Raw genomic sequence first — 14,318 nt, forward strand, 5'->3', positions numbered from 1 at the left:
CCCTAAAAGTCATTTTTATGTAAAACGATGCATATTTTTATGCGATAACAAGAAAACAATTTTAAGCAGACTAAAGCTATTCAGTACTGTCATTTAAGTTTATTCTGAGAAATGCAGAATAAAACTTTTTGTAAATATTTCTTTAAAACTCTTCACATAGAATTTATTTTGAAACTTGTATATTACTCGCTCTATGAGGTAGTTCCTACATAAAATTTTCTGGATTTCATTTGATTTTTTTGATTTGGATATAGTTGCACTTATCAAATAAATTATATACATTGTAATGAATATTCTTGAAAAAATTCAGCATTCAAATCTTAATCACCAAAATTTGCTAGTGAAAATCCATAGTCCTTAGGGGGGAAAAAAGGAGAAGAAAAAAAATGAAAATTTCTTTGAGTATGAAATCCTTTGAAAGCATTTCTGCCTGAAGCTTGGTTTCCTAATAAAATATCGTTTGGCAGTAAAAAAAAAGAACTCTCGATTCTCTTTTCAATTTAACATACAAGGCGTAAATTAAAGCAATCCTTTAGAGTTGTCAAAAGAATTTCCTGTTTTCGCAGCTCGTTGAACAAAACTTCATGATGAAAACTGTCATGTTAGAACTAATTCTTTTCAAACAGAATTCTTAATAACGGAATAATTTTTTATTAAACAGCCGCAGTTTTTTTTTATTCAACTTTTTAAGCTTATAAATACTCCAGCAGGCGGATAACCCTTGGCTTTCATGATTTTTATTTGTTTCACTTTGAAGTTATGATTGAAATTCCAATATTTTGATATCTTTTTTTTCTTTTATTTATCATTATTTCTGTTTAGTTTTCATATTTTAGAAGATATTAAAATATACTTCGTCTTGACGTGGAGTAATAAATCTAAAGTATGAAAAAAAATTCCATATAATTCTTTCACGCAATTAATAACGAAAAAAATTCTTACCTCTCTGGTGCGAAGCATCATTATTTGATAATATTTTGCATTTGAATCGTCTATACCATTTCACGAATATTAAAATATGTTAAAACATTAATTTCTACTACTAATAAAAAATAAATGGTATGTGTGTTGGCGTTCTACAGTACACACCGTGTTAGGTGAAGAACTGTCAAATTTTGCACAAATATACTATAAAAGAGGGTATATGCACATTGTAAATATTTTTTTTGAGATTTTAATTAGAATTTAAATCACATTATGTATATTATAGTGATTTTTTAAGATTTTCATAAGAATTTACATTAATTAAAAATTATGCAATATTTTGTAATATTTAAAAGTTTATACTGAAATTTTTAAATATTTATAGTATAAAAACAACTTGTGCCATTTTAAAATTCAAGATTCTCAATAATGTTAATTTTGTTTACATTTTTTTTATGTCATTTGTTCAGTTAATTCTTCTAAATAAAGTTAATTTTGTTGACATATATTTTTTTTCTCTGTAGTTAATAAATTTTTAATAATATTTTAAAATTTTATTTCATCACTGAATTGAAACTCGAATCATTTTAATTGCTGTTATAAATACTTCACCTTCCCCCTCCCCCCCCCCGTTGATGAGAATGAAAAAATGAAGATAGATCCATTTTCAAATGTTAGGTAAGGTTTTGTTTAAAACATTTTTTTAACAAATTTTTAAATTTTTCTCTGCTTACAAATAAAGTTTTATTTCAGAAGTAGTTGAAATTTTGTTTTAATGAAATTCAAATTTCAGATGAGATGAGAAAAAAAAATTAAAGATAATATTTTATCACTTTTTTACTCAATGAATTGAACAGCATAAGGTTTCATAAAACATGTCTATCCAACAGTGTCTATCAAACAGTTCCACGTCTATCAAACAATGAAATCTATAAACACTTTGTTGTGTAAGCAATTAAAATCAAATTTCATGAAATATTTAATTGAAGTTTTTAAATTTTAAATTGCGTAGAATTCATATTTATAAGATAATATACTTTTAAGGCATTGAGAAAATATTATTTAAAAAAATAGTTTTCAATAATATTATTTGTATTTCCTTGGAATTTTTTTCTTTAATTCTAGGTAATTTTCAAAATTAGTTTTAAATATAGTTTTGTAGCACTGTTTTATCTTTATATAGGTGCAAAAAATACTAAAATAGTGAATAATTGATGTAAATACAGATCTCCTACTACTGATGACAAACACATATCAGTTGTTTCAATTTATTAATTTAAATCTATTTTAATTTTGAAAACACCTTTCCAAGTAACCATTACTAGCCACGAGTAAGTACATTTAGTACCTCTAAATACAACAATCTGCTCTAACGGAATTGTTTCACACACTAACAGTTTATATGTAGATATTATGGCAGCCTTATATTAAAGTGATAAGCACTGTTCCAGAATTCGAAATAATTTTTCTCTTCGGAATCAGACATTGTTTTATGAATTTTGAATTCACTATCGTAAACTGAATTTAAATGAGTATTGTTTGCTGGGTAAATTGAACCAGTGACGAAGAGTGTTAAGAAAAGAAAAGGGAGAACATTTTCTCTGAATTGTCAATGAGCCTTAGGTAATCAAAAATCATGAAATAAAACATTTTACATATAAATAAAAATCGAATAAGATCATTTGCTGTAAACTTTGTATCTCTCTCTCTTTAGCGCTTCTCCATTTCCATATTTTTGTTTTAATTTTTATCGTCTGACGGTATTATTATTATGAAGAAAAGTAATGTGCATAATCAATGTTATGTCTTTTATTCTAAATCTATGAAATAAGGCATAATCGATATTATGTCTTATTTCATAGCTTTATTATTTGTTATTGTGGATTTGATTTCTTTGTCAATCATCATGTCAAGTAGAATGTCGTACGATATCTATTAGTTAAAAATAAAAACGAGTCAAACAAATAATAGTCACTCGTACTTTTAAAGCAAACGATATTTTGGATTTTGCTACATAATTCAAATGTAACTTCATCAGAATTAATATTTGGGATAACATGGAATCACTTCATAAGAATGAGATTGGTGGGAAATATGGCAATTCGATTTTCGAATACATTGTGCACTTTACAGAAGAAAGCGATGTATTAGAATAGCACTTCAAATTTTTGTTACATTTTAAGATGATATATGAAATTATGTTTATTAGTTAATTGTTGCGTCAAAATAATAAATTCCATTGTTAGCTTTAGATGATCATGTGTCAACTAAAATGTAAGTTCAAGAACAACATTTTAATATATTAAATTTTTAAACGAAAAAAAAGTTAATAGTAAAATAAATTAAATTATTAATATTAATTCAAATTATTAATATTAATTCAAATTATTAATATTAATTCAAATTATTAATATTAATTATAAATAAGATTAATATTATTTTTAATTATTATTTTAAAATTTTAATATATTAAATTTTTAAACGAAAAAAAGTTAATAGTAAAATAAATTTTTATACAGTTTCCTTCGATAATATGAAATAATTTTTTCAGAGCGTTTAATCTTAAAGCTGGTTTAGCTTCAATTAGTTAAAATATTCTTGTAAAACAACTGAAAGCCTAATTTTTAACAAAAGTTAATTAATCACCTTTTTTTAAGATACTTATCAGATTAAAACAAATGCCAGGAATTTTTTTTCTAAACGAAAAAACTGTTTAATATTTTTCAAACAAAAAAACTGTTTTAATATTTTCTCTCTCCCTCTCTCTCTTTTTTCTGTTTCCTTTACTGATAACGTTATATTTTTTTATTTCTTTTAGAAATTACGTAAGTCCTAATAATATTCTTTAATAAATGATCTCAGCAAAACCCAATATGTATTATTAAACTGAAACACCTCTTTTTGTAATTATTATAGAGATAATTTAATTAAAAGAGAAAGTAGAATATTAGAAAAAAATTTTTAAGCATTTTTCTTTTTCGTTTCATATTTTTTTCTTACAAAGCGAATAAATGGCATTAGAGGCCCGTAATCATAAAAAGTATTCTTTGCAGTTAATTTTATTCTTTTCCTCTAACCCATGTTGAATAAAACACTAACGATGTAATTGCCCTAAACTTAGACAAAAAAAAAAAAAAAAAAAAAAAAGAAGAATTTTTTTAAATGTATCGAATTCTACTACATTATTGGATTAACTGTAAAGATTTTAAAATATTCTTGTTGCTGAATTTACTTTTTTTAATAATATTATTTCAATTTAATTAATTACCAGATTATGTATAATCATTAGAAGAGTCGTATTTTATACATAAATTGCTTTTACTTTTAACTTTGTAATTACTTTTAATTAGATTTATTTCTAGGTGTATATGCATTATGATATTAAGTTAAATTCGATTTATATGATTATTTAAGAAGATGCAAATTTTATTTTAATTTCTGAAAATTTTCTTTTTTATAAAACTGAAAATATTTTTGTTTTGTAAAATAAAGTTGAAAATTTAAAAAAAAAAACAATTCTTTTTCTGTATAAATTATAGCTAAATAATATTTTTTTTTCTTGGAAGAAAAATGAAACTGTAAGGAGCAGTCAGGATTTACTATCTTATCTAAGTATTGCAATGATGTTTTATTATTTCTAAATTGCATGGTGGCCAAATTTACATAAAAAAAAATGAAAAGGTATTTGAGATCTAAGAGTCTGTCGGAAGTTTGGCTTTTATTACAATTTATCAACTGGCTTTCAACAATCGTCAAAGGTATATATATATATATATATATATATATATATATATATATATATATATATATATTTGGATCAAATTTTATATTTAGATAAGGTTTTGCTTTTTACATTTTTTAAGTTTATCTTCATATGTGTATTTCCTGCATAAAAAGATATTACACACTCATTCATAAAAAAAAAACATTTTTATAACTAATTATTAGATCCTTTTTCTATCTGCTTTCATGCTAATAATGTCATATAGCGCCATTTCGTAAATTTCTGTGGTACTTCCATTGTTGCCATAGGATGATAATCTACTGGTACCTCAAAATTTTGTTAGATGGCGCTGAGGGATGTGAGTTGAGGTAAGATTGAAAAATATTCATATGTAAGCAGTAATGATTCGTTACTAAATATTTTAAAAAAATAACTGCCGATCGAAGTTTGGTCTCTCAGATATTGCACTATAATCATAAAAGCTATTGTCTTCAAAATAGATTTTTTTTGTGCACTTTCTACATGTTTAATAGACAGAGAGAGAATGATCCAGAATTTAAATATCACTAAATGAAATGTCTCTCTGACAATCATGCTACCCCATGCATGATTTTTAAGCAAAACTTCTCGAACTTTATGGAATATTAAAGCACTCTATGATAAAAATTCGAATATTCCGAAGTTCTTTGAAATGGCGATAACCATAAATGGTTTTGAAAAATTCTCGAACATTGTCACCTTTCAAGTGTCTCGAGAATTCCAGAGCACTGGAATGTACTTTTTCTGTTATCAAAATAAGCATATAAAATTATTAATATCTTACAACAATAGCTTTATATTTAGCAACTTCTCTACAAAACTTTCTCATTTTTCCTTTTCATCAAAATTACGTTTAATTCCTTTTTTTTTCTTTGTAAATTGTGTTATGAGAGACAGATTTGACTCGTTCGTTTTAGCCAGTGCGTTATTTTAAGAAACTAAACTTACTTTGACATCTAGTTACAACAAATCACGCAAAAACTTATTGAGTCGAGAACAGGGAACAAGCATGAGAAAAGAAAACAACTGTTTTCCTCACGTTTTTATTTCCCAAGATTTTTTTCGTAACTTGGACTTTGTCTAATCGTAGTCCTCACAGTCTTCCGAAACTTCTTGAGTCATCCATCACACAAGATTAGAAAAGAAAAAAAGTAGCGTACAAAGAAAAATAGATATTTCTTTCATTTTCTGGTTCATTATCTTGCTCTTTCTCCTACTCTTTCAATAAAATTATTTTTCGCAACCGCCTCATGTGAATTTGAAATCCGCAGTAAATTAATATCTATCGATTATATAATTTTTTTATGTAAACATTGCGTTTTATTTGCTTTGTGATTGGTAGATAGCGTGTCACCTGATCTGTGGCGTTTGAGGTTTGTTTTGGCAGTATTATTTAAAATATTTAATGAACATTTTTATTACGTCATAGTAAGTATTTATATTGCACTGGATGGTGAATTGGTGACGAAAAAAAGAAAAGTAAAGTTTTAATTAACACTAAATAAATAGCAAATGAGTTTAAAACAATGCTATTTGTTAATTCTACTTTTAGACACTAATGAATTTTGGCAACACTCATGAATAACCTCCCGCTTTATTCACCTTTTTCGAATAACGGAAATTTTTTATTTTGGCTGGTAATCGTCTGAATACCTAAGCAATACATGTATTAACTATGCATTGTCTTTTTAAATAGTAATGGAGATCCAGCAATATTAGACAAAGATTAATATTGCAGAGAAAGACAGAGTGAGAATCTGCCAATTTGGAAAGAAAAGCTAATATTGAATTGCTACGTTGGCTGGAAAACGTGAAAAAGTGGAACAATATTTAAGTATGAGAGAGAGTATGAGCAAAAAATATTCTTATTGTGGGACTTTCAGTTTTCATTCGGAAGTAGGCTGATCCGAAAGCTTATGTTGTTATCATGGGATGATTAAACTTCCAGCATTGAACAATGGCCAGTGGAAACTTACTAATTGGAACTGACGGACATCCGCTACAGAATCGGACAACAAGGTTGACGAGCGAAAACGAAGCTCCTTAGTCATGAAGAGAAAACTATGAAATGAAGAATTGGCTGATAGAATTACAACTTTCTTTATTTTTTAGAAATTCTTTCGGTACTTGACGGTTTTAACGGCAAGCAAAAAGTGGTATGAAAAAATTTCGCCAATTTGGCGATTTCAATCGTCAAACTATATAGCATTTGATTGTCACGTTCAAACTTTTCATAATAAATAATAATGCACATGAATATATTTTGATAATTTGACGAATTTTTTTCTTGGGTCTTTTTGATCGTCGCTAAAACCGAACTGTACCTTTCATTCGACACAAGACAGCATTTCACTGAATTTTTATCTTGATTTTTTAAAGACTTATCCATAGATTTTTGACATGTAATGATCACTTCAGCTCTAGATTGATATATTATCCATTAAATCCATATCATGATGGGCAGTAATAAAAAATTTTTACTATGCCGAAATACAATCTATTCAATCCATAAAAAATGAAAACTTAGTAAGAAACAAAGTATAAATTTTTTAAATAAAAAAAAGAAAAGAATTATCTGCTATTTGCGTAATATTTTAAAACTATTTATCTAAAATTATACCCATATATCTATGAATACATGATATTATTTTGCCTTTTTTACAATGGACATGTCATTTTCAATGTCAGATATGAACAATAATATTAAGACCCAAAAGTAACTCGGTTCTAGAAAGAAGATAATAGCTGCAATGCTTTCTTTTGGTTCCAAAAAGAGAATATTAACACCTAAATCAAGAAAGATCCAGCTCGACTTCCAATCGTTCCATCATAGATCAAAGTGAACTCTTAATGAACCTTTATAAACTGATTTTTCTATAACTGAATCAAAATTAGTTTACCCTCTTTTCAAAACTGACCCCACTATATAAAAGGAAAAATATCTGTATCAGAGAAAATATTAAAAAAAAGGAGAACATCAGAGAAAGGAAAAATATTTATATCAGAGAAAGACCTCCTATAGTTTTGTGCAATATTGTTAAACAAACTTGCACTGTATTTTCTATATACGTGTACAAATAAGTCTAAAGTACCCTTAGAAATTTTTTTAAAGGTCAATCATATTCGTATTTGGGAAATGAGAAAAGCTAATCGAATATGGCGCTCTCTTTTTCTTTTGGGATGCCTAATAGTAGCTACAAACGTGAAAAGATGTCTGATCAACTATTTAAACCAAGTGTTAGCAAGTTTGTTTTATTATTTTTTTTTTAATTTCGAAGCAGAAAGAAATAAAAAAAATAATCGAATATATGTCTTTCTGCTCTATTCAATTACGGGTATAGTCAGTATTCTGCTTTTATACTTATAAAATAAATTACTTTAAAATATTTGTGATTTATTAAAAGAAACTGGATTTAGAAGCTTTCTTTTAATTGAATCATGTTCTGTGAATTCACGAATGCATCAGAATTATTGTTCAACGTGTCAATCAATGTTTATTTTTCACATTTGAAAGAAAAACTATTTAATATTTTAAAAAAGATTCATTGTTTGTATGAGCAAACGATCAAGTTTTTTTAATATTTTATTTTTCAATTTTCTTTCTTGTGATGAATTAAAAATCATTTTTCCGTAACTTTTCTGAAAAATAATTCTTTTCCATGCAAATAAAATTTTTAATATTTTTATTTCGTTCACATTTTTCTTCAGATTTTCAAGTACACGCAGAAAATGTAAACACTCGAATCACCAAACTGTTCAATTTTTTAAAAAAATTGTGTCAAAACATGTTACAGTTTGTCGTTAGCATATCGTTTTCTATATGACGATACAAATGTAAAAGCAATAAGAAAAGAAAATGACATACAAATGTAAAAGGAATATGAAAGAAATGGTTCTCAGCTTTCGACATTTTTGCTTCATTATGCATACAGGAATGTGAAAAAGTGGAAAAAACTTTTTCCTATACATACACAAAAGCATTCTGGGCCTATATTATTTCCTTTTTTTTTTTTTTTTTTACGTTTCGGGGTAAGTTGAAGTAATGCTTCAGTATTTTTTTTATTCATATTTAAATTCCCTTTAAAATAGTTAACTATGATCATTACAAAAGCTTCGAATCATATATAACAGTAAAAATTCACTTACAAAAATACAGGATTTCGATTCTTGGTATTTTATCTTATACGAAGAATATAAAGAGAAAAAAAATCGAGTTCGAGTTCTTGACTAAACTTTATATTTCAGATCTCCTTGACTCCAGAAAACACATTTTCGTAATTATGTCTGTCTCTATGAACACTATAATTAAAAAATGCTTTGAGCTAGGCAAATAAAATTTGGTATATGGACTCAACATTAAATTTGTAAATTTCTGTCAAATCTTAACTAAATCTATTCATAAGAAGTTTGTCTGTCTTGCACTTTGAGTACATGTAAATCCATGACTAAAAAACATAAAGAGCTAAGTAGATAAAATTAATTAATCTTAACTTTAGGATTAAGAAAGATTGATCCTAAAGTTAAGAACGAAACTTCAACTTCAGGATTTATTCATTTAAAAGCAATAAAAAACATGACAGAAAATATTTAAAAAAAAGAAAATTAAATAACAAAAAGCAAAGATAGAGTGATTCAAAGTTCCAATTGCCTAATAACGGAGTATCTCTAATTTTTTTTATTCCAAAATATTCCATATCTAATCAATTATTTATTAAATTTTGAATATAATAATATTTTTAATAGAAATGAAAAGAATGATTGCATTGGAATAAAATTGGTGTTAGATATTTTGCTCTAAAGTTATTGCTGAAAAATTTCCGTTAATTTTTAATGATAAGAATATTTAAATAAATTCTGCGCTTTAAAAAAAATGACAGTATTATTTCTCTTGTTTTAACCAAATGGTGCAAGCCTTTTTTTTTTTTTAACTAGACCTAATTTTTTAAAGAATTATGTGAACCATATACACATGAATACATAGACACTGTGTTTTTTATTTATATTTAGGTATCAAACTTTTAAATTCGCTACACTACGATAGTTAATTTTTTCTAAATATCTTTGCTAAAAAATATCGGATGTTATCTTCTCAAAATATGTTCGTACTTTCTAATAAAAGTGTTATCTCTTCCACTCCATATAAAATTATGAGCCTGTAAGGCCGTGAAGGATAAGAGTCCTCAGATTTTTATTTTCAGAGTTCCCCTCATGAGAGTTGTTTGCATTATATAATAAGAATACATATGTTGAACTGTTTCTAGAACATTAGCAGAATTCTGGGAAAAGGTTGAAAGAAAAGTTTGCAATTAGATTATTTTCCAATTTCTATTAGGAACCACTATCAGTTTAATTTATTTTTATCTTTTTTTACTAATGAAAAATTAACTATTTAGTTAATCGCTTCAAAACGTTCTTTAAAACTTTTCTTACACTTCAGAATTTGTGAACAAAATATGAAGTACTTAATATAACAAATATTAATAACTTATGAAGAAAATTAGCAATTTATAATTTCAATGTAATTAAAAAGCATTTCAGGCGAAAAAAAAAGTATTTTGCATATTATTACTTTTTTGTATGCGTAGTATAGATAAAGTATAGAAATCGTCAAAAATTTCGAAGAAAAAAGGCGAAAGGATTTTCAAGCTAATAAAATGTTTAAAAATCAAGTGTTTCGCAGAAAATAAAAGAATTATATATTATATGTATCTTTATGCTTCATAAGATTCTTCCTCAGTTTTATACAAAATTAGAGAAATGTTTTCTTAATGAAAAAATAATAATAATTAAGATGAATTCCCATGAAATCTCTTTGTAGATAGGAAACACACCCTTTCTGTCAGCGTCCATCTTATCACTCAGAGAAGACATCGAAAAAAGAAAGATCAGCTCACTCTCATTTTCCGGCGCGCGGTTGCTATGGAAACATGATTAGCAGTTCTGGTTAGAAGTTTTGCTAATCGAAGCAAAAGAATAACAACAGCAACGTCAAAGAAAAGTGACTATCAACGCAGGATTCTTCAAAGATTGATAGAGTTGATTTAGTTGTTCTAAATACATTCAGTTGTCACAAAATGATTTCTAGCAATGTAGTCAGCTGAAATCTACGTATTTAATCTGGGATTAATTACATTTCTCAATCAACTGAATACTATGGCTTTTATAAGTATTAGAGATACGTGATGCCAATAAAATAACGAAAAACACCAAAAGGAAGCAGATATTTTAAAGAATTCAAAGGATTTTTGAACACGTTGCATACAGATGTTTTCAGATTTTTTTTGTTAAGACAAAGAATTTTTTGAAAATTATCGTTTTCAACTAATAATTATATTTTAATGCAATTGTGAGCAATCTTTTTGGTGTTTTGATTCTGGTAGATGCATTTTCATAGGATTTTCTTGCTTTTTTTTCTAACTTTTTTTTCAACTTTTTTTTTTAAGATTATAAATATTGTAAGGATATTTTTTTCAAGATTTTCTGTTCTTTTTTTTTTTACAAATTAAAGTTTTAAGTATTCTATTGAAATTGGTAATTTCATACGTTTCAATTTTTAATATTAAATGACGCTTCATTTTTCAAATGACTAACTCAGATCTTTAGCTGCACAATTCGATTACAAATTAAAAAACAATTAAAACATTTGCAATTTTTAATTCAATGTTTATTGTTTCATTGAAAAAAAATCCCTTTAAAATTAAAAAGATATCACTTTCGAGCTACTTTTGTACTATTAATATATTAATGAGTGGCGAGTAAAAGATAATTATTTCATAATAACTTCAATTATTATTATGAACTTTTTATTATTTTGAATTAATTAATAATGATAATAATTTCAATTAAAACCCCAAATGAAAATAATCTAAAAATTCAAGTTACCTGTTTATCGATGTATATTAGAAAAAAAAAATTTACATAAAGAGAGCTTTATTAATATTCATTTATTTTGATGCCAAAAATTTTAAATACATGATGAATTTTAAATACATACTTGACATGATATTGAGAGAAAGTAAAAGATCAAAATAAAAGAACAGTTTTCAAAATTAATTCATTTCGAAGTATAAGAATCGTTTTCTAAATTTCCATAAATTTCATTATTTTCCTTATACATGAAAAAAAAGGGTCATCTATTACATGTTTATGAAACGTATCTTATGGGTCATATTTTAAATCCTGCTTTTATGTGTTGAGTGTTTAAATTTTATGTGATTTTCTTCGAATTTCAAAATTTTATTCGGTTTAAAAATTATGTCTGAGTCCATTCATAAGCGGCATCAAAATAGTTCATAACTAACACCAATAAGACGGAATACTTTTTTTTTTTTGCATATCTTTTAATTTTGCGTTTATTTGATGAGGTGGCAAATCATCGAGCTCGGGTAGGATGGTGGACTTCATTAAATAATAAGAATATCAATGTAACAATCTCTCAAAAATCGTGTGCAAACTTTTGCGTGTTTAATTCAGAAAGGTTCAAATGATTTCAGATAAAATTGCATGTTTTCAACGAAAAATATTATTTTCTTGATGTTGATTAATGCATTTAACAATCCGATTTAGATTCAAAAACAACAAACGAGCACTTATTTTTCGTGTGCGGTTAGGGCCGTGATGGCCTGGTGGTATGGTTCCGGCTTTGGAACCGGAGGGTTTCAGATTCAAGACCTGATTCCACTAAAGAGTCGTCATGTAATTGGGTCTGGTGCACATTCAATCCATCGGGACCAAACATCCTCCCACTTGTGTGGTGCTGGAGCTAGGAGAGGAGATGCCATATCAGGTATTGTCTGACCGAGGCTCAAAATTACGAGGCCTCAAAATTACGTCTCAAAATAGCTTTAGTGTTGCTTTAAAACGGGTAGTTAATGAACGGAACTTAACAGTACATAATAAGGAGCATTCTGTAATAAAGTATCGGATTCACATGCAACTAGACAAACCGACTTGCTGACGAAATTATATCAATTATAAGGCGTATGTTATTCGTGGCAGTTACGCATCATGATGTCATCTTTAACGTAATACATCTAAAATAATTTTCAATATTTATTGAATACTTACTTTCTGAACTTACATAACAGAAGCGAATAAATTATTGATGAAATGGTTCATGCTATAACAAATATTCTTTTAAAATACTAATTTAATATAACTTTCGGAAATAAAATATTTGTAGCTTATTTCTATTACATTTTATGATGTTCAGATTTATTTTAATGATACTTTGAACAAGAATTCAAGAACGTCAACAGACTTTCAGAATTAATAAATTTAGATTCTTATCTCTTTAATTAAAATCAAAATTAAACCCCACAATTCCATTCAATCAATGGCAGTGAGATTTGTTGCCATTTCCACAACTGGAATTTTAATCAACCCGCAATCCGAAATGGCACAATTAAAAGAAGTGGCCATTAAAGTCGGTCGGGATATAACAATGTCTCTCATGCGAGGAGACAGACTTAATTTGGGAATTTGAAATAAGCGAAGTATTGATCGGTATTTCTAATTACAATTCGTTGTGCTTTACGGGTCAGTGGTTTTTCCACCCTCTTGTGCTTTAGGATTCCATGATGTTTGAATGGTTGTCATTTGTGCAGTATGGAGAGACTGGAAATCGATAAACTAGGAGATAAATTGTGTGGCAATGAATGTAGAATCTGATGCACGAGTTTTAAAAAATGATGACTTGAATTGTTCTCAGAATTTTTATTGTGTTCTTGTTGAAAAACAATTAATGAAATAAATTGAACGTGTGGTTTAGCTTAATACAGAGTTACAAATCTACTAGAAAATACGGAAGAACAATTATTCAAATTTTTTGTTATCGAATTTAGAGGGAAAAAAATCTGCAAAGAAAATCCTCCACAGTAATATTTAGAAGGAGTAGTGTCTCCCAAAAATTTATTTCCAGTAAAGGCTTTATTTCTCCTCTTCCCGCATAAAATTGTGGCTCTAGGATAAGGCCATAAATGTCAAAAGTGCTTATAATAAATTGTGGCCCTAGGACTTAGTATATAATTGTATTGTAAGTATATAATTGCATGCAGACGTATAGTATTAGAACCAGAACTATAGTACCAGAATTAGAATCCCAGTACCAGTACAAGTATAGTACCAGAATTAGAATCCCAGTACCAGTACAAGTATAGTACCAGAATTAGAATCCCAGTACCAGTACAAGTATAGTACCAGAAATTTTATAGCCTTAGTATATAATTGTATAGCTTAGTATATAATTGTGGCTTTATCTCTCCTGTTCCCGCATAAAATTGTGGCTCTAGGGTAAGGCCATAAATACCAAAAGTGCTTGTAATAAATTGTGGCTCTAGGGTAAGGCCATAAATGTCACAAGTGCTTATTTTCAGAGTCCCACAAATGAGAATTTTGAGCTTTATGGTATATTAAAGAAAACCTAATATGAATTATGGAGCCCCCATTATCAAAATTTGACATAGAATTAGAATTTCATTAAAAAAATCATATACCAAACCTCATCTATTTATGTCGTTGCATTATTGAGTAATTCGACTGTAAATTCTTTGACAGATTTGGTTCAAAATTTGAAACGAGTCTACACTTTAAAGCTGTAAAATTGTTCGTCAAATTTATTTTTCTAGTTCCT

The sequence above is a fragment of the Argiope bruennichi genome, chromosome 9 (genome assembly GCF_947563725.1).
Source record: "Argiope bruennichi chromosome 9, qqArgBrue1.1, whole genome shotgun sequence".
In the NCBI taxonomy this organism is placed as follows: Eukaryota; Metazoa; Arthropoda; class Arachnida; order Araneae; family Araneidae; genus Argiope; species Argiope bruennichi.